Source organism: Chelonia mydas, chromosome 3, assembly GCF_015237465.2.
Source record: "Chelonia mydas isolate rCheMyd1 chromosome 3, rCheMyd1.pri.v2, whole genome shotgun sequence".
Lineage (NCBI taxonomy): Eukaryota > Metazoa > Chordata > Testudines > Cheloniidae > Chelonia > Chelonia mydas.
In genome coordinates, this window is record NC_057851.1 from 129,858,178 (window position 1) to 129,879,980 (window position 21,803).

The window sequence follows — 21,803 nt, forward strand, 5'->3', positions numbered from 1 at the left end:
CATGACCTGCCATTACAGGTTAGTACTGGGTTAAATCTATGAGAGCCATCATTCTCATGTTCCACCCAAGATGGTGGAAACTGTGTTAGAACAGGTGATCACATCAGATTCCCACCATTCAAGATAGCAGGAATCTCATAATATCTATTATTTGGGGCCAAAATCTTACAAGAACAATTTATGTGGTTTTAGCACCATTGTCTGTAAACTCAAGTCCTATACTCAAACCTGAATGTTAGCCTAAACTTGGATCCAGCTCCTGATCCAAGCAGAACCTCCTCAGACCATCTTTATTTATAACCATGAAATGAACATGTTTTGCATTCCCTGTTGACTTGGGCAACTTTCCTTTCTCTCTCTCTCAAATGACAAACTACCTCCTAGCCCTATCTCCAGGCATTTATTTAATTTCTGATATGAGGAAAGGAAACTATTCTCCCCCCTCCAGGGTCTAGGATTTTGTACCATTAAAAATAAAAATAAATAAATAAATAAATAAAACTATAACCAGCTGTAAAAATATTCACTAAAGAAGTTGCAGATGTTCCTCGGAGAGCTACTGAATATTTTGGCACCTTTGCTCTGTCACTGAAAGTAAAACATGATATTCAATTACAGCTGTTGTGTGATTTTATAAAATTTAAGGCAGTCAAGACAAATAGGTACTGGATAGAACCACAGAGAACATGGATTAGGCAGGCCAAATTGGTTAAGGTTTTCAAAAGCACCTCAGAGATTTAGGAGCCTAAGTCACTGGGTGAAATCCTAGCCCCACTAAAGCCAATAGCAAAACTCCCAGCGACTTCAATAAGGCCAGGATTTCACCCTTCAACTTTCAATGAAACTTAAGCTCTCAAGTGTCTGAGCCACTTTGTAAAATGGGACTTAGGACCCTAAGTCACATTAAGTGCTTTAAAATTTTTTACCTATTGAGACTACAGATCAGAGCCACACTGCGTGATGCAGGAAGGTGTAAATTATCCTGCTCTATTCTACTGAGAAATTGGAAACTGGAATGAAAATTCACCCCAAGAAAGAGCAAGCTGATATTTGGGTTTCCACCAGAAACTCCTGGCTTGTGGGTGTCAGGGAGAGAATGTTCTGAATCAGTGCACTCCCCAGCAGTTAGCCATACTCCTCTCTAAGTTCAAGGCAGGTTGTGGTTAGTTTGTGTTGCTTCTACTTCCCTCTGTAGTGAACTTACCCAATTTCAGACGCCTCCAGAGAACATCATGCCCATCCACAGAGTACTTTCCATTCCCCAAACTCCTTGATCTTCCTTTCCCAGACTCCTCAAAGGGACAGCCCATCTCTGGCTTCCTCTTTCTTCCCAACACATTATTTCACTCTGACCACGAGACTGAGATCCCATGCATCCAAGAATGCTGCCTTAATTCACCCTAAAGACAAGAGACATAACACCTAGCCAAGTCCAGAAAGGGCAGGAAGTGAGGCTGCATACAGATAGTGGAATCAATCTATCAGTTATGGGGAAGAAGGCAACACTAATACAAACTGAGTTTTCTCAAAAAGACATTAGAAAGAGAATGCCTGTTCACAAAACACCACCAAGAGGAATGTAACCAGATTGTCTCGTGGTTAGAGCATAGACTGGGAATCGGGAACATGAATTCGAGTCCCAGGTCTTTCATTGATACACTGTGTAACCTTTTTGTGTCTTAGCTTCCCCAACGATAAAGTACAAATAATACTTAAAGCACTTTCAAAAAGTGAGTGAGAGCTTCAGATGAAACATACTATATAAAGTGTTATTACTGTTACTAAAAGGAAAGCCACATCAGTGGTGAGTGAACCTCCCAAACTTTTACTTGTTTGGGGTTCAGAGAAACATTTAGCAGTTCAAAGTCTTATCTGAAACTGACCCAGAATATGAGAGTCTGATGAATCTACAAAATTGAGCTGGAAGTCTCAGCTTTCTCACAAGGTTGCTAGCACAGCCTTCCTCACAGTACTTCAAGACTCCAGATTTCAGTCCCAGCCAGGAATCAGGAACTGAAGATGTGCACAAGAAAGGATTATTATTAAAATAACCATGCATTTTTCCAACACAAAAGGAGGGTTGGTACACATTCAGCTTCAGGGCTGGGAAAAGTTTTGAGTCAGTTTCTATAGACTTAACTCACTGGAGCAAGGACCATCATTTACTCTATGTTTGGGCAGGACAATGGGGTCCTGACCTGGTTGAAGTCTATAGGTGCCACTGCAATATGAATGGTCAACAACATCTCAAGTTGTTCTCTTAGTTCTACCATTGATGCTCCCCAAGTCAACAGCTGTGATGACATTTATTAGCAACATAGATATCACAGCTGGAAAGCATTTTTTAGGTCATCTAATCCACCCCAAAGAAGTGCAGCGTTTCTCCCAAAAGTATACTGTAAAATTCCCTCACTAAGCGGCATACCATAGACTCTCTGCAAAAAAAATATCCATCCAAGGAAAAGATGTTGCTGTATTCCGTAAAGTACTTAAATTTTGATATGCCACCAACTATGCCTGGCAAATACTGGATGGGAATAATGTCTACAGAAAAAGGATGTGCATATCCTGGAGACGTAGAGGGGGCCCAAACCATAAAGTTTAAATCCAGCTCCAAACTTTCCCAAAGTTCATGACTGTTTGGGTGTGAGATTTTGGTTTCAGCATGTTTATAAAGAAGGGGAAGAGGGAACCTATTTATATGGGATTTTCCCTCCTTAACAGCATCCCAGCCCTCCTCAGACTTACCCACTAATGTCTGATGAGCAAAGACAAACAAGATCACAACTCCACAATACTTTAATGTGGAATTGTCGTCATTCAGTCAAACTAAAGAATATCAGAACCTTTCACAGCTGCATCAACATCATCTATTAAAAAAGCATGACACTACACAAAGCTTTGTCTATGAAAGCCAAGAGCCTAAATCAGCCAAGGTTTGGAATGAGGCCATTTCTGAATTCTCATGTAAAATGATGCTGCCATATTGCTTACCTTCCACTTAGGTTTTCCACAAATTAACAGCTGTAGCAGACTCACAAGAAAACATGGACTCCATCCAAGTCTTTATTCTTTGAAAATGATGTTTCTTAACTTTATTCTGTTCCATATGGAGAGGATGGGGGAGGGTGTGTGGAAATAACAGCCTAAAACCAAAATCTGAGAAAGAGATTGGGCACAAATCTAACATAGTACAACGGAAAGAAAGCAACTAACTAAAATAGCGAACGTGGTGGACCTTCCATTACCGTAGTGTGACAGAGTGGAGAATCAGACCCATTAAAACTATTTTTGAGACAGCCCTTACAATCTGTGACCATCCTAACCACTTCGACAAGGTCCGACACAGTCTGTATTCTTTCCAGTCAAAAACCACTGAGGACCAACTCATTCCTATTTAAGTCAAAGATAAAACACCCAGGGACTAGAGTGAGAATACAGTTTGCCAGCAAGCGCAGAGAAAATTGCATATTTTTGTTGGTTTGTTGAGCTGCAACTGGGAAGGTGATATCAGGCTGCTATTGCTGGTTTCAAATCATTGTCTTTGCTTTTGGTTTGAACTTGAACATCAGCTGTTTTCACCAAGCACCATACTGAGTGATATAGAGGGATTTATTCTGAGTGACAAACAATGCAACTCCACTTAAACCAGAAAGTACTTTGATTTTCAACATGTGCAGATGGCTTGTAGAGTCACTTGAGACAGAGAGAACTACCAAGCTGGCAATAAGATAAGAATTCTTAGAATTAGAAGACATTGATTCAAACACTGTGTTGCCTTCTAGAGATGTGTGACCGACATTCTAATTAGGCTTGGCAGGGTTAGAGATTTCTACTGGTAAATGTCGATTTTACCACACACACACACACACACACACACTTCTGTGGATAATAAATCTAAATTTACAGATAGGCAAAGGAAAAATGCTGCTTAAGGAGTTAATAGAGTTTGATTTAAGGATATTTATTTTGTATATTTTGATGTAATGTTGACAATTTGTGTTTTAACAGTTATAAAGCTTTAATTTTCTGAATCTCAACATCTACTGTCATTAAATAATTACCTGATCCACCTATTGACATGCCATAATTTTGTACAACTGTGAAAATGTAAATAGATAAAAATCTTTAAAAATACTCACAAATAAACATTGATATCCCTCAAAATTATCAAAAAATAAAAATCAAGTTCTGCCAAGCCTAGTTATTATAATATTTTGCATGTAGATACGGCTTTTCAACTGGAGGACTCAGATTTTACATAGTTTCACTACCAGTGTAATCCAGGTATACAGTCCATTATGGGTACTAATGTGTAACACCTAACTAACATTTGCGTAGTCTACACTTGGCTATGTTTACCCAGGAAGATGCTAAAAATCTACCTTCCAATGCAAGTCTCAAGAAGATGCCTTTGCAAATAAATCACTTCTCTGAAGGGGATACCCAAAATATGAAATGGAAAACAGCATGACCGATAAGATTAAATAATATTTTACTTACTTTGCAGATCCTCTATAGATGGTTTGAACTCTAGTCTTTGAGGCAATGTTGTCCAATGGATAGGGCATTAGACAAGGAGACCTGGGTTTTATTCCTAGGTCAGCCACTGACCTTCAAGATGACCTTGGGCAAGTCCCTTCACCTCTGTTCTGGTTCTCCTCTGCTTTGTCTGTTTAGATTATAAGATGTCTGGGGTAAGGAACTCTGTGTTTGTACTGTGCCTAGCACAATGGGGACCTGATCTCACCTGGGGCAGTGCACACAGTAGTAATAAAATGCAGTATGATGTGTTTCAAACATTTTATCAGTTACAGGTAGGAAATCAGCTATGTGAAAGGTAAATAAATAGTGCATGGAGCTTGAAATGTCAAATTCCCAAGTAGGAACTGCAGACTTGTATTTCTTTCAGATCACTTCTGTGACCATTACAATTCAAGAACATTTGGTCTGATCTTGCAGGAAGGGTTGTCATCGAGAACATTTGTAAACCATCTAACACCAAAGTATCGGGGCTCCTAAAAGTAACCAAAAACCACTTTACAGGATCTTTTAGGAAACCTGAACAAAGTGCTGCTAAGCTTTCCCAGTGCTGTATGGATGAGCTAAGACAAATGATCTCCCAGTTGTGATTTCAGCTGTGAACTGAGCAAGTTAAAACAATTGTGGGTTTCTTTGAACATAGGTTTCTTGTAATTTGGAACTGGTTAGTAATCAGGGATTTAGGGGCAGGGCAACTCAATAAAAAATAATAATAATTATATAGTCCTTTTCCTTGGTAAATCTCAATGCAATTTACAAAAGAAGGAAAGCAGCATTAGCCATGTTTTACAGATGCAGAGACAGACACACACAGAGATGAAGAGTAAAATTTTTAAAAGTGACTAAGGGTCAGATCTTTAAAGGTATAATTTAGGCACCTAACTCCCTTTGATTTCAGTGGGAGTTAGGTATCTAAACACCTTTCAAAATCTGGCCCTAAATGACTTAAAAGCCTAAATTCCATAGAAAGTCAATGGAAATGAGGCTCCTATATCAATCACTTGGATCTAAGTTTTTAAAAGTTCTTAAGTGACTTGTCCAAGGTCACAGCCCATGTTAGTGTCAGAGCCAGGGATCGAATGCCAGTGTTTTGGCGCCCAGTTCAGAACACTATTCACTGGACCATGCTGGCTCCCTTAACCCTACTTTCACACCATCTACCAATACAAAGTTTGTTGCAAGCAAGTTGGCCTAGACCAGGGATGGGCAAACTTTTTGGCCTGAGGGCCACATCGGGGTTCCAAAACTGTATGGAGGGCTGGGTAGGGAAGGCTGTGCCTCCCCAAACAGCCTGGCCCCACCCCCTATCTGTCCCCTCCCATTTCCCAGCCCCTTTCTGCCCCCTCAGAACCCTGGACCCATCCAACCCCCCTGCTCCTTGTCCCCAGACGGCCCCTTCCCAGGACCCCCCATCCCTAACCGCCCCCCCCAGTGCCCCACCCCCTATCCAACCCCCCCCGCTCCCTGTCCCCTGACTGCCCTGCCCCTTATCCACACCCCCAACACCTGACAGGCCCCCCGGGACTCCCACGCCTATCCAACCCCCCTGTTCCCCGTCCCCTGACCACCCCACCGCCAGAACCTCCGCCCCCTGCTCCCTGTCCCCTAACTGCCCCCCATCCACCTCGCCTCCCGCTCCCTGCTCCCTTACCATGCCGCTCAGAGCGGCATGTCTGGCAGCCACGCTGCCCAGCCGCCACACTGCCCGGCAGGAGCTCGCAGCCCCACTGCCCAGAGCGCTGGTGGTACAATGAGCTGAGGCTGTGGGGGAGGGCAGACAGCAGGGGAGCGCCCGGGGGCTTGCCGGGAGCTCAAGGGCCAGGCAGGACGGTCCCACAGGCCAGATGTGGCCTGTAGTTTGCCCACCTCTGGCCTAGACTCCCAGAGGTACTTAGGTACACAAACCCCAGATGTAGGCAACTAAGTCTGGGTTTTGGCACCTAAATCCCACTTTTAGGCTCCACTATGATCTACAAAACTCCTGCTGAACCCTGTAGATACCTACACTCACCTAAATTTTCAGGGTAAAAACTCCATCTAGGCCTATGTTCCAAACACAGAAAATGAGAGTCCTGAAGGATCTGAATGAAGCAACAAGTGGTTTGACAGACCAGAACTGTGAGGCCATTCTGTGCTGTAAGGACTTGCACAAAACAAGGCACAAAGGTGGCTGTGGACAAACAACACATTGAGGTTGGCATGGCACCGCTACCTCACTCTAGCCATCCAGATGCCCATCTCCTGCCTAGCCCTCAGAGCAATTCACAAACCAGGGAAAATAGGTATTCAGCTGCCTAACCTGTGTGGAGAGCCCTATCCGATAGGTGTGTTGAGACGCTATCTACCAGATCACGTCCCTTTCAAAATCTGGCTGTCTTATAACTTTTATCCCAGTGGTTACAACATTCACTTGGAATGCAGGAGACCCTGGTTCAATGACCACCACTATCTGAGGAGAAGAAAGGATTCAAACAGTGGTCTCCCACCTCTCTGGAGAGCGCTCTAATCACAGAGCTATGGGATACTCTGATGGGGGCGCGGGGTTCCCCTCGATCTCTCCTGTTGGAGCTGTTCCATTGCATATAGATACTTAGAGTCACTGAGTCATAGAGCATGACAAATGACACTGTAGCCTGGTGCTTAGTGCACCCACGCAGGAGGTGAGAAACCCAGGGTCTGGTCCCCCTGCCCACATCACTCTTTAATTAGTTATATCGAGGGATCCCTACTTCAGACTATCCCATAGCTCAGTGACTTGAGCACCCTCCTAAGAGGTAGGAGAGCCTAGATCAAATCTTTTTTCCCTACCGAGCAGAGGCGGGAGCTGAACTTGGGTCTCCCATCTCCCAGGTGAGCGCTCTAAACACTAGGCTAAAAAGTTGTAAGGTGGGCACCACCTCCTCCAGCCAGATTTTGTTTTGTGTGGAGTTAGGCACCTGCCTAACTCATTCTCACAATAAACAACTCAGGTGCCCAAGTCACCTGACTCCATGAGAAGGGTTCCTGGCTGTGTATCACTAGCAGAAATAGGTGCCTTACTGCAGCCTGGACTTAGGCAGCTATCTCGGGGGCGGGCTTAACACACAACGTTCTCGCTTGCATCTCCCATTGGTTAGTTTAGGCAGCTTCTCTCCTCGCGTTCTGATTTTTGTGACTCCCATTCTTAGACACCTCTCTCTCCCCATTCATTGTATAGGGAGCCTTGGCACCTAACTCAGGCTTTGTGAATCGCAGTGTTGTTCATGTTGATTTTTCTAAGTGCCTAAAAGTTAGGTGCTGTGGTGCTAAGCATCACAATGCCAAAGTATCTTTATGAATCTAGGCCATTCTGACAACTGCTCTTCATATTCATGAAATGCATATTGCAAGGGGAACCTTCCTAAATAAAAGGACAAGCCTTTGGTCAAACAATATGGCACAATAAGAATTTGGGACATTCATAACCAATAAAGCATAAATATTCACCAATAACAGCACTTCCTAGTGATCCTGCAGGTTACCTACCCTTAAGGAAAAGGTTTTATTCCTTTTTTGCTCATCTTGGTACACCAAAAGGTTATAGGTTTGAGAAAGATTTTGACATTAACTATACAAACTGGGAACTGCCTTGTATTAACATCTGAGCCTCAAGCTGGGAATAGTCACCAATTGGTAACAATATAGTGATGCCATTATTGAGGGACTCAGCATCAGATGTTCTAGGCCTGCCCCTTGCCTGCTTTAATACTAGTTTTACAATCAAAAATAACTTTATTGTCCAGTATTAAAATATATGATTTAACATCGGTCCATCTATCGTGGACCCCATTACCCCAGCACTGGCCATAAGTAATGTTTCAGAGAAAGGCAGAACACAATTCACTGTGTAGTCCCAGATACATGGGGGAAAGAAGAATCCCTTCCTGACCCTTGCATATAATCACCAGATGGTCTGAAGCAAAAAACAGGATTAAATGTTCCAGTTTTTAAACAGATATTGAAACAGAACATAGCCATCTCTGCCATGGATTCCCCTCAAAACGCACTCAGTGTCACAAATGATGCCACTCTCATCTGCCAACTACCAAAGGCAATGATTCCAGACATTTTCAAAGGAACTGAATATGTATTTTGATGGGAACAATACTATGGGAGGTACAACTTAGTTACAAGGAAGGAGATCCCAGGAGCTTGATCCAAAGACCACTAACATCAGTTGGAGCCTTTCCATTGACTTCAACAAGCATTGGATCAGGCCCTAGAGGAGTTACCTGGTCTGCTTTTCCTCCCTATGTTTCTCTGCTCACCCTGTCTTTAGGTTGGATTCCCCTCCATGAAATAATCAATCACATTTTTAAAATTTCTTTTTGTGTGGATCAAAATAGACATCTGTGACAGGGAAGGACAAAAAGAGCACGATGCTTTCTCATAGTCTTCTTTCATTTGCAGACTCAGTACATTGGCATGGAATTGTATTGCCTACTTTAGAGTAGAAATTTTATAAACACTCAGCAACTTTTTTGTTTGTGGGGAGAGGGAACAATGGATGGCTAAGGGGACTGATAAATGAGAGAATTTTTTATCTTTAGTTCAGCAAAATATGTAGCCCAAGCTGGTAGCGACCAAAACTTGTTCCATTTTGTTGGCTATTTGGTGGCCTATGTGAAATGGTCTCAATCCAGATACTAGCTTTCAGATGTCCACATTACACAAAGAACATCAAGTTATTAGACAAAATAAGAAAAATAACTTTTTCAACAACTGCCTACAGTATACCTCTGCAGGAAATACTAGAGAACTATGTTTATGTATAACAATGACTAGTGGTGGGCAAGAAAAATAATGTACAAGTAATCCTGTAGAATACAGTTTCTGATTACCCCTCCAAGCTGAGGGTAAAAAAATTGTAAGTTTACCAGTTAGGGGCTCTATACTCAGTATATTATCTTCAATACCTAAGAATGGTTGTACTGTCAATGTCCTCCAATTGTTTCCAATAGCTGGTGTGGTGTGGTTATTTTTGGCAGTTGGTTTGTCATGAATTGACACTTATTTTGTCAACAGATCTCAAGTGAAACTGCAGCCCCCTGCCTTGGAGGCCTTTCAGAAATATACAGATTACTCATTACGGGTTTTTAAGAACCTTCTAAGGTGGCACTTAGAGTTTGCATACCAATCAATGTCAGTTGTCCTCCTACAACAGCTTAAAAATAAATAATTTAGAATGGGAGGAGAGAGGAAAGGAATGCTCAGAAAGGAGAAGTCATTTTCAAGACATTATGAGTAGATCTGGAACTGTTCTTATGAAGAAAAATTCTCTCGTTATCTTAGCTGTCATTAGCAGTCACATTGTCAAAAACTAGACAGGTGAGATTTAAAACATTCTTGTACATGGTTTAAACACAACGAATCCTGCATCTTGGTACGGGGTTAGACTAGATAACCCTTATGGTCTCTTCCAACCCTATGATTCTATGAGCAAACAGAATATTATTTGCACAAAAATAGTCATGCAAAATGGGTACCTGTAAGGCCAAAGGGTCTCTCTCTCACAGGTACTGGTTGAGAAATTGTCTACTTTGTGTATGCAATTATCTAATTAAACATGCACCTGGCAGCTCAGTTTAAGTGACTATTTTTGTAAACGAGGGGCCATGTGTTCTCTCTCTAAAAGGGCTAATTGTCAAACAAAAGAGAAACGCTATAAGAATTTGTATAATGTCATTCATGACACATCCTAAAACACCACATAGTAAAATAAAAATTAAAAGTGTAGTGTATAGAGACACAACATGAAATATTTAGAATATAAGCCTAATAAGGACAGAGATACAAATCAGTGATTGGTGTCAGAGAAGGCTTGGAATTCTAAAGCCTAAATTGATTAGAGCTACACTGATTTACACCTGCTGAAGCTGTGGCCCTCAGAGAAAAACTACACTATGTACAGGCTACATTTTAGGGCACACACACATGTATTATACCCCGGCAACAGAGACCAAGATTTTCAGAAGTGCCTCAGTTTTGGAACACTCACTACCCTTTTGTGTGTCTCAAGTTGGGCACCCAAATATGGAGGCACCCAAACTAATCAGATGCTTTTTGAGATCTTGACCTTAATATTTGAAGAGATTAGGTGCACACAACTAAGGCCTACAAAAGGAAGTTGGAGGGCAGAAGAATTAATGTGAAATGTTATAGCGTGAATGAAGTAAACTAGATTGGGAGATGTGTCACAAGTTGTGTGTTTATGAGCTACCTTATCATAGTTGGGTTTTGGAACTATTTCAGCCTATGCTAACAAAAAGTTTTTCCCCATTGACTTAAACGGGAGCAAGATCAAGCCCTCGGTTAGTAAATAATGCAGGATCTCTGGGAGTTTTACATATACAGAAAGCTCATTCCTCCTTATACATTATTAGATCTCACCACTGAACCTACCTCTTATCAAACACCTTCTATGTAAACTTCCGTGAGCCCTTCATTTGGCAGTAATGACTTTAAACAGATAAAAGGCAAAGAAAAATAAATCTGAGAACACTTGCTTCAAGCCACGCTTGACAACACATGTGAGAAGAAAGTCAGTTCCATAACCAGGGGACATTAAGAAACATCTCTCTTTTCCCTCCTAAATAGCTGCTCTAACTTGTGCTGGGAGATAAACCACCTCTGTCCAGCCCTAGAATGTCTGAGGAGGAGGTATTCCCAGTCCTGTGCTGAGCAGTGTGGCCAAACCCAAGGCTTGGGCCCAATGAGTGAAGGTAATCAGTATCCAGGGCATGACATGAGGAAGGATAGAACATTATGAACATGCTGTTGCTTAGTTTTGGCACATGCCCATCTTGACCTTCAAATTTGTTTAAATATAAAAATAATTATTAACTCATTTCCTGTCAGTTTCAGGGAAAATGTGAGTCTTAAAGAGGGATCTGAATGAAGCGGTATGAAGACCAGAACTGGGAGGCCCTCCTGTGCTTAAGGAGTTGCATGAAAAAAGGCACAAAGGTGGCTGCGGACAAACACATCGAGGTTGGCTTCATTGGCTGGAACACAAAAGGAGTTTGGGGGGGCGGGTGGGGGGGGAAGGGGGGGAACATTCTGAGAGACCAGATCTGATATGGACGGAGGAAGAAACAGAGTTGTGTAGGGCCTAGAAGGCAAGGTCAAGATTTTGGTCTCTATGTTCAACACAATACTACAGAAGATACCAGGGAAAAAGAAAAGTCCAGAGGAGGCCACAGGAAAGCTAACTGGGCTAGAACTATTCACATCTGCAGAAAAGCTGCACAAGCCATGAATATGGTCACTGAAGAAAGGCAGGTAAAATAATATGTTACGATCAAGGTGTAGTAAGAATAGTGAGAGTAGATATACAACGACCTTTGAACTAATGGTCCTTTGAGCCTAATCTTGCTCTCACTGAAGGGAACAGTTTTGCCATTTCAGTGGAAATAGTGGTAGGGTTGCCAACCCTCCAGGATTGGCCTAGAGTCTACAGGAATTAAAGATTATGTCATGTCATGAAATCTTCAGGACTACATCCAACCAAAATTGGCTACCCTAAGTATCAAGCCCCAGGACTTCAGGCACACAGAATATAAAAATAAGAACACAGGGAAAAGAGCATTTAAGTAAAGAGCTTTCAAGCAGAATCATACATTTGTAGCAATTAGAGATGGGAAAGACCTGTTAGGTGCCATCTAGTCCATCCATCTGTAAGGGCAGGATTGTTCCCTACAGTACATTGTCTTGCGCCTTATCCAAGAGGTGGCAACTCTGAGGGAAGGCCACAACAGTAGCAACCAGCATTGCCATTTAAACAGACAGACACATTTAAGTAACACAGATATTTAACAGGAAAGAATACTGGAGCTGGTTGGGTAGCCAGGCTGAACTCAGCAGACTCCTGTGTCTTTAACATAGTATAATTCAGTGACAGTAGGGCCTAGCAGAGAGTCTGCCAGAGATGTTGGGGCCCCACCAGACCAGCTGCCTGCTGCTGCTGGTGCTGCTACCACTGGATTGCAGGAGAAGGCTATCCCAGCTCTTTTCACACAAAGAGATGATGCTAGCAGGGTGAGGGAAGAGTGACGATGTGGCCTCCATTCAAAGTGGATCTTGTTCCTGAAGGGGGAAGAAGTCCTAGGGCATCTCCTGACAGAGGTGTTACCCCGATAAGAACAGTAGTGCCCCCAGAGATGGCAGGAGACTTTTTGCTTCCTGCAGAAGATCTTGCCGTTAACTTGTTTCCCATATTACCAATGTTAGGAAGGGTAGGAGAGATTGTCATGGGAAAGGAAGACATCAGGGCCTACTGGAAAGGTGGTCACTGGAAGGAGAGAGGAGGGACTGCTGGAGGTATTAGGAAACAAGAGAGATGATGGGGGGCCTAAAAAAAAAAGTTAGGTTAAGCTCTGTATAAACATCAAGACTTCTCAAGCCTTTTCTGATCCAAATCTCCCAGTCTTTTGAGGTTCACCCATCATTAACAACACTCCCCATAACTTTCTCAGGCTTTCTGTTTACACAAGCTAGTGCTTTCATACATAAAACTTGAAAATGAAAACATTAAAGAGCAGCTGGCGCCTCATGGAAAGCTAATAAAAAGTCTGTTTCCAAACAGTCCTGCTTCTATATCATAAATTTCTGTATTTCTCACTCCCCTCATTCTTTATTACTAAGGACATTTGCATGAAAACAGAGACTTTGTTTGTTAAGAGTTCATCTGCTCCTGCTGTTTAGTTCCCATCTGAAGTCATAATCCCTTGGGTGTGACATCACTATTGCGTGCTCTGGAAATGATTATGAAGTCACAAACAGAGGATTAGGACTTCAGATGGGGAATAAAACAGCAAAAAGACAGAATCATCCTTAGTGCCAAATCCAAGTTTTCACAGAGGCAAAACTCTCACTAACTTCAATGGGACTTACCTGAGTAAAGATTTCAGGATTTGGGCCTTAGAGAGAAAAGGTCTGTTTTCATGCTGTTGCCTTGATAAAACAAAAAAAGATTCAGGAAAAATACATAAAATAGAATACTTTCTAGATTGGGGATGGGATAAATCTTTGATAGAAGTCTTATTTGTAACTGGATCAGTAATTCTGAAGACATTTGAATCAGTCAAATAGTGCTCTCAGAAAAAACACACACAATTATGAAAAAAGAAAGGGAGTACTTGTGGCACCTTAGAGACTAACAAATGTATTTGAGCATAAGCTTTCATGAGCTACAGCTCACTTCATCGGTAGCTCATGAAAGCTTATGCTCAAATAAATTGGTTAGTCTCTAAGGTGCCACAAGTACTCCTTTTCTTTTTACGAATACAGACTAACACGGCTGCTACTCTGAAACAATTATGAGTTTATAGCGTTTCATTAAATCTTTCTTCTGACATAAAAGTATTTACAGACGTTTGGCCAAAGCCAAAAGACACCCTCACCCACCACCAAGCATATACAGTAAATAAATAGATTATGGATCAAATACGGCTCTCATATGTGTAACTCCTCTGACGTGGCAGCCAGTGCAACTCCACCGGCCCATAGACTGTATATTTATTGTAGCTGACCACATAACTTCAATAGAATTGCATCAGTGAACAGATTATAATCTGGCCCTACATTTCCCCCAGATTCTTCCAACAGTCTGTGGTAAGCATTATTTTACACGCCTGCCCAGCTTCCTCTGGCCGACCCACAGTCTACTCTGGGCAGCTGCTGCTGCATAGTAAGGACACGTATCCAGTTCATGCCTGCATTCCCTGATTTGGAGCCCTATATTCAATCCAATGCTGCCGCTGAAGCCTGGTCTCCTGATATTTCAAGGATAGCAAGTATTTATTCGATACCAATGGCTACTATTTAGTATTACCTTAAATAGCAGGGAGGGTGTGGGAATGGAGAGGGGTGGGGGGAAAGGAGGAGATTCATTTTATCCTTCCTTTGGAAAGCAAAATTCTCCTCTCAGTGTAACCAGTGCAATTTCATGGACTAATTTAGGGCTGGGCTGTATATAGCCTCCACCGCTCAGAGCCCCAAGAGATATTGTAACTCCGGAGGAGCACTTAGTGAGCTGTAGCTCACGAAAGCTTATGCTCAAATAGATTGGTTAGTCTCTAAGGTGCCACAAGTACTCCTTTTCTTTTTGCGAATACAGACTAACATGGCTGCTACTCTGAAACTCATCCTGAGCCATCCTTGTGGATACTGCAGCATGCTTCTCTCTCTGCACCCAATCAGCTCCTGAGGCACAAACCCTCTCAATATACTTCTTGGATTGATGCAATTATACAATGTCCTACTCAGCTCTTCGCATTTTACCCACCCATCATGGATCCATGCAAGGGCCAGGGACAATCAGGTCTTTAAATGAGAAGACAATTTGGCCCAGAATATTTTCTCAGGTTTTCTGTAAGGTCTCAGTAACTTTTATAAATCGGGATAATTTACGATGATTGCTAAACATCATTTGAAGTTATACATGTTTGAAGAAGGCAACTTGGCAAAGTTAGTTTTTTATTTTTCTTTCTGCCACTCTCAGATTTCTGAAGTGGGAGAAGTTTTGAAAAGTTACAATTGAAAGAAGAAAAAGGGAATGAAAATGAAGCCATCATTCACTCTACTGCGTTCAGTGCCCGCCCGCCCGCCCCCCAAAAGTGGGGAAACAATTTGAAATTTTGAACATTTTTTTGTTTTCAAAAACCAAATCAAATTAAAGATTTCATTTTACTTTGAAGATTTCCTGCAAACAACATTTTAAAATAAAAATATTCCTGTCCAAATTTTTTGCAGGGAAAAAAAATTTTGTTTTAACCCAGCTCCAAAAATGAGACTGTAGAGTTTCCTGTGGTGAGCTCCAAAGACACTGCTGAGTCAGCGGACGAAAGCGACCATGTTACAGATGCCCAATAAGTTTCCTGACGTTACTATTAATTTTCCCATAAACTTAATTACAGAGAGAGTGCCCCACACAAGTGCTTATGCGGTTTCTGGAAGGTGACACCACACTGGTGATGGGTTAGGGCCTCGATTCGCCAAACGTCTGCTCATGCAGATTGGATATGGGGGGCTGAAGGCAGGTGGCTATTACTACCTAATCCAAAACCACCAAGCTCTGAGGCAAGTTAGGGCTACCTATGAGCAGCTCTAACTTACACTACTGGCATAACATCCCCCATCTTATGCCAGTTGAGGATCAGACATAGATGAGCTCTGCTCCACCACACCATCCCCTCCTCTCACCGACCGGCTCTGCCCCTGGAATACCCCTTCCCCCAAACACTGGGAAGAGCAAGGCAGAAATCAGCCAGTCACGAGGCAGAGAATACCCCTGAACAGGTGGAATTCTTCGCTGGCCATCTCTGGTTGCATTAAAGCCACTTTCTACATTTGTGTGGCCCAAAATGGCCTTAGCAGACCAGAGAATCTGACTCTACGTCTGAAACAATTACTGCTCGACATACACAGCTTGCAATGCATAGTGCTCTCCGCCTCCCCCCGCCACCTTCACACTGTAATATAGCACAGTGATGACTAATAGCCTGCCTGCGCCATTGAAATGTTCAGTTTTTCTCCAGTTTTCTATAGTATAATGTAGAAGAAATTTCAGATTCCAATTTCCTTCAGTTTAGTTCCTTGTTAGGAGCCAACAATTGTGACTGTTTTCGTTGGAATCTGAACGTAATCCCATCATGCTGTACTTCCTCTGTATGGAATGCATGTTATTTAACAGGACAGCTTTGATTGTTTTGGAGAGAGGCTCATTTTTTTGGAAAGAAAGAGAGAAGAATATATCGCAGTTGATTGGCTGCTTTCCCCTATTTTTTCTGGCTGTTCTTTTTCCTCCTTGTATAAAATGTCAGCTACTTTGAACTGAGCAATCTTTCAAGAGGGCCACAATGCCAGTGTCATATGCAGCTTGCATAATAGAATTGGGTAACTCAGTTCTGTCATGTAAAGCATGCAGTAGAGTGAGATACACACAAGGCACAGAGGTGGCCAAACTCTGCTCTCAGTTACATTAGTGCACACCCAACAAAGTCAACAAGAATTGGGTCCAAAGAAATTAACAGCAGAAAGAGGCTCATAAAGCTCCTTTTATTCCTCTGTTACTTATCCCTGTAACATCTTACCCAATAGTACTATCATCTAGAGCTGGCTTGGAAACAGTTTACCCATCCCATTAATATGTTTGAGAGTGAATTTTTCTCACTTCTCAAACCAGGGCAACAAGTCAAAATTTTGAAAATATTCGTTAACAAAAAAAAATTAATTTCAGGTCAATTTAAATATTTCCTTTTGATCATCTCAAAGGGGTTTGTTTTGATTTAGACTTTTTTCTTTTTTTTTTAAAAAAAAAAACAGGTCTTGTTGGTCTAATTAACTTAAATCCCTAAACAAAAAGTCATTTCAATTTGGAAAACTGAAATATTTCATTTTGAAAATGTCAAATGGAACATTTCCACAATTTTAAAACTTTTTTTTTTAAAACATTTTTTGAGCTGGGAAATTCATCGAACCCAACCCTGTTTTGGGAATGGCTTCAGTTTCAATTAATCAGCATTTTTCAATGAAAAACAATTTAATGAAAAATTCTTAACCAGCTCTGTTATCATAAGAGACTAAAGCAGCTTCCCCCTCCCACATCTCTGAATAGAGTCCTTCAACACACAAGCAAAGAATACACAAAAAGGGGATAAATATTTTAGTGCAACTGAAGATGACTCTGAGGCATGACTGCAATTTTTGTTGAGAACCTCTGTGGCTTCCTCCTCTTTCCTCAGTGCTTCCCTTAGGACAATTCACTCCAGGACATTTCCATTTCCTCAGAAAAGTGCTAGCATTCCGTGGAAGAATCACTATTGTTCATTTTAAGGAGGGAAGTGGGGAAATGCTCCCTTTTTCTTTCCTTCTAGCCCTTGTTTTTCCATTTCCTTACTTTCAACTCAAAGTACAGTAAATGTCCAAGGTCTTCCTCCCACCTGGCTCCCTAGGCAGTTTTATTTTACCCATGATTTCCTTCTCCTCTAAACCTCTAATTTTTCCCCCCGAGTCTGCACTGTCAAACCCTTACATCCTCCTTCCCTTTTGTTATTCTAGACATCCCAGGATCATTCCGTTTGTTCATTAGGACACACTTCCACCCACTCCACAGATTCAGTATTCTCCATCGCTGCTCTGCATAAATGCTCTTCATCTTAGCATTAGTCTAATTATTATTACTTCTAGAAGCTGCTTTTTACTCTTCATTAGCAGCCCTCATCACTCCTCTGGGCTTTAAAATGCTTTATAATGTATATTCCTCCATGAGCAGAGGGCAAGCTGTTGTAGCAGCAACAATTGCTACTCTGGGGCTGTTGTTTATTTCAGCTGATAAAAAATCATCAAACCAATTCGAAAGGAGCCCATCCTATGTTCCGGGTATCCTTACAGCCAGGAAGATTAGAAAATCATCAGTATCAACAGCAAGAAATAACAATGGTTCATCCCGCCATCCCTGCCTCACTCCCATAATGCTCCAAATGACAATTAAAGTGTCAAATAAAAAATTTACAATCCCTTCTTCTCCCAGGGCAACCTTCTCCTGCAAAGTCCTCCTGAGGAATAAAACTGGGCCTTGAAGCATGACCAGAAAGGTAACAAAGCAAGGCTATAGCAGACCCAGGGGGAACTGAATTCCTTCCCAGCAACCCTCTCCCTTTTATTGTGAGAGGACTCCAGCTCAAGCACCTTCCCCTATCTCAGCTGTGCAGTGTGGCACAGACAGAGGCGGTCTCTGTGGTAACAGATCCCAAACAACTCAGGTTACAGTTAACATTAACAATCAAATCCTCCTTCAAGAAAGCCTTTCTGCTTGACATGTTCATATATAGTACTGCATGGAAGATGGCTCATATTTATGTTTTGTCTGGGCTTGCCCAGAAAGAATTTTACTGTCCACCCCAGAAGCTGAGCATGGACACTAGCTATCGATATCTTCCACCTAAACCATTTGAAAGATCAAAATCTACACCTTAACACTCACTTCATAAGAAGTCATGTTTTGTTACCCTGTGAAAGATAGGGGATAGTCTGTTTTCTCCACTGTCCTGCAGGGTATTCCTCAGTAGGCCAAACTCCCAAGTGCATGAAGCAAACTGATTGGGGTTATTTAGGGCTGGTCTACGCTTACATTTTATAGCATTCTAACTTGCTGGCTCGGGGTGTGAAAAAGTCACCCCCCCTGAGCGCAGCAAGAGTGAGCGCTTTAAAGCACTAGTGTGGACAGCTCCCAGCACTTGGAGCTAATCCCCTCGTGGAGGTGGATTACCAGGAGCGCTGGGAGAGCTCTCTCCCAGCTCTCTTGCGCGATCACACTCGCACTTCAAAGCGCTGCTGTGGGGACGCTCCTGTGGCAGCGCTTGAAAGTTTCCAGTGTAGACATACCCATAGTATTAGAACCCAGGTTGTCCCATCACTATTCCAGTGAACTACATAGGGTGATTCCATATTTTGAAAGTCTGCTTGCAAGTGGAATGTAAGAGGACAGGAGGCTCACTTATACTAAATAGCAACAGGAAACCAGCTCCTTGAGCAAGGACTTAAAGGCTTGATGGTTTAACACGTTTGTTGCTGTCTTTGTTCAGTTATGAGGACTGTCGCTTGTTTACGAGATCTGCCAGATACAATCTTTCATTCCCTGCTGGTACATAAGATAGCCTGTGCTTAGAGAGCACCTGCTGGGCCTATACTCAGGTTTCAATAGCAAACACTTAAGTGGTGTCCTACTTAATGTCTTTTCTCTTAACATATCCTATTCAAGCTCCTCAGTTTCACCCAGAAGATCCAGCTTAATCTTTCCACCAGCTACCTCTGTTATCTATACATCATCTCACTCCCTACACTCTTCCCAATCTTCTCACTTTTTTACTCCCCGAGTCACCCTTTCCCTACCACACACTTGGTTTCCTGCTGTCCCACTAAACACATTTTGTCATCAATGCCAAGCATCCTCTTTCCTCCTTCTAATCCTTCCACTCTTCAAGCAAATCCTTGTCATTTATGATCCCCACATTCTGCATCCCTTGAACTGCTTTCCTATGTCTTATTTAGACTGCAAAGGCTGTAGGCATGGCACTTAATGTACAGGTGAGTTGCATCATACGCGCATTTAACTTATGTGAATTCAACTATACACGCTCGGCAAAAAAAAAAAAAAAAAACGAACAACAACAAGATACCTGTAAATAGTGAGGGTAATTCCACCCACCATTCAACTCAATGAGTGTATGCCCCATAGTAAGCGTGAGATGGGAGACATGAATCTGCTGTTCCCTCAGTCAGTCTCAGTTCCTGCGTGCCTCTCATAGCGTGAGCATCTCGCCATGCTGAGTGTGATTCTAGTGTTTAAAGATACTGTATGTATTTTTCATACAACAAGGCCCCTAAACGCAAGCCAACTACTTTGTCTGGTGCTCAACCGAAGAAACAGCGATCTGTTCCAACGCTGGAGGAAAAACTGGCTTTGTTGGACTTACTGAGAGATGGTATGTCGGTCTCCAACATGGCGCGTAAATATGGCCACAACGAATCTAGCATCCGTGCCATCAAGATTTGAGAGAGAGAGAGAAATTCGTCAAACCGTGGCATCAAGTGCTCCAACAACTGCTAAGGTGATGAGCCATGTGCGTGATAAGATTTTAGTGAAGACTGAAAAGGCATTAAACTTATGGCTGGAAGACATGAACCGTAAACGCATGCCTATCGATGGCAACACGCTGCGAGAAAAGGCTCTTAGCCTCTATGCGCTGTTCAAACCTCCCACCGAAGCAGGACAGCCTTCTGATGAGAAGGAAGTCAAAGCCAGCCAAGGTTGGCTTAACAGTTTTAGGAACCGCTTCAACCTCAAAACGTGCAGACTACTGGTGAAGCTGCATCTGCCAATGAAGAGGCAGCAAAAGCCTACCCCACACAATTAAAGAAAAATCATAGAAGAAAACTTCCGGAACAAGTTTTTAATGCTGACGAGACTGGGCTCTTCTGGAAAAAAATGCCCAACCGCACTTACGCTTTGAAATCAGAAAGACAAGCCCCTGGCTTCAAAGCAGCTAAAGACCATGTGACTATGTTGTTTTGTGGCAATGCGGCTGGGCATTTAATAAAGCCGGGCTTGCTCTACAGGGCTGCAAATCCCCTTGCCCTGAAAGGCAAGAACAAAAATCTCCTGTCTGTGTTCTGGCAATCAAATAAAAAGGCTTGGGTGATAGCAGCATTATTTCTGGATTGGTTCCACAAGTGTTTATTTCCGGAGGTCAGGCAGTACCTCGAAGAGAAAGGACTTGACTTTAAAGTGTTGCTGATCGTAGACAATGCTCCTGGCCACCCTGCGGCACTCCGGTTTGCACATAACGACGTTGAAGTCGTCTTTCTCCCCCCCCCCCCCAAATACCACCTCCATCCTCCAACCTCTCAACCAAGGCATGATTCGCTGTTTCAAGGCCACGTACACGAGGCTTATGTTCTCACGGATATGTAGCGCTATGGATGCTGATCCCAATCTTAATGTGATGGAGTGTTGGAAGTCCTTCAACATTGCCGATTGCATCACTTATATTAAACAGGCAATGGATGCAATCAAGCCTGAAACAGTCAATGCATGTTGGCGAAACCTATGGAAAGAATGTGTGAATGATTTTAAGGGTTTCCCGAGCATTGACAAAGAAGTGAAACGCATTGTTCAAGTGGTCAGCCAAGTGGATGGTGATGGATTTCATCGACGTCCTTGAGGAAGAAATTGAAGAATTAATTGAGAGCCATAGAGAAACACTGACTAACGAAGAGTTAGAGGAACTGATAAAATCGTCTACAGAAGATGAAGATGATGACAACGAACAGGAAGAGCCAGCAAGTTGGAATCTTCATAAATTTGCTGAAGTGTTCCAAGCAGCGAAACACTTGAATGATTTAATTTCTGAATGTGATCCCTCTATGGACCGAAGCCTCAAAATCACACGTAGTATTACGGACGATTTGAGACCGTATCAAGAAATGTTTGAGCAGCTCGAGAGACAACAGCGACAGCTGCCAATCACCATGTTTTTCAAGGAAAAAAAAAAAACCCAGCAGCAGATGAGCCTACGCAATCAATTTCTCGAGCTGAACCAGAGCCAACCACTTCATCTACAACTTGCTCTCATCACCCAAGCTCTCCGTCACCGCCGTCTCCTGGATCGACATCAAGCCCTGAGAACCCCCTGTAATTACCCCCTGTGTAATTAAAAATACAGCACTGTAAAATTATATTT

The 21,803-nt window shown here is 42.4% G+C and overlaps 1 long non-coding RNA gene across 1 annotated transcript; it reads right to left on the minus strand.

The window, feature by feature from the left end:
* Positions 1-1,209: 1,209 nt before the first annotated feature.
* LOC122465314 lies at positions 1,210-4,665 on the minus strand. Its single transcript, XR_006290060.1, has 3 exons — positions 4,504-4,665; positions 2,749-3,159; positions 1,210-1,400 (listed from the first exon to the last, which is right to left on the minus strand). It is a non-coding gene; the product is annotated as an uncharacterized LOC122465314 (long non-coding RNA).
* Positions 4,666-21,803: the final 17,138 nt, after the last annotated feature.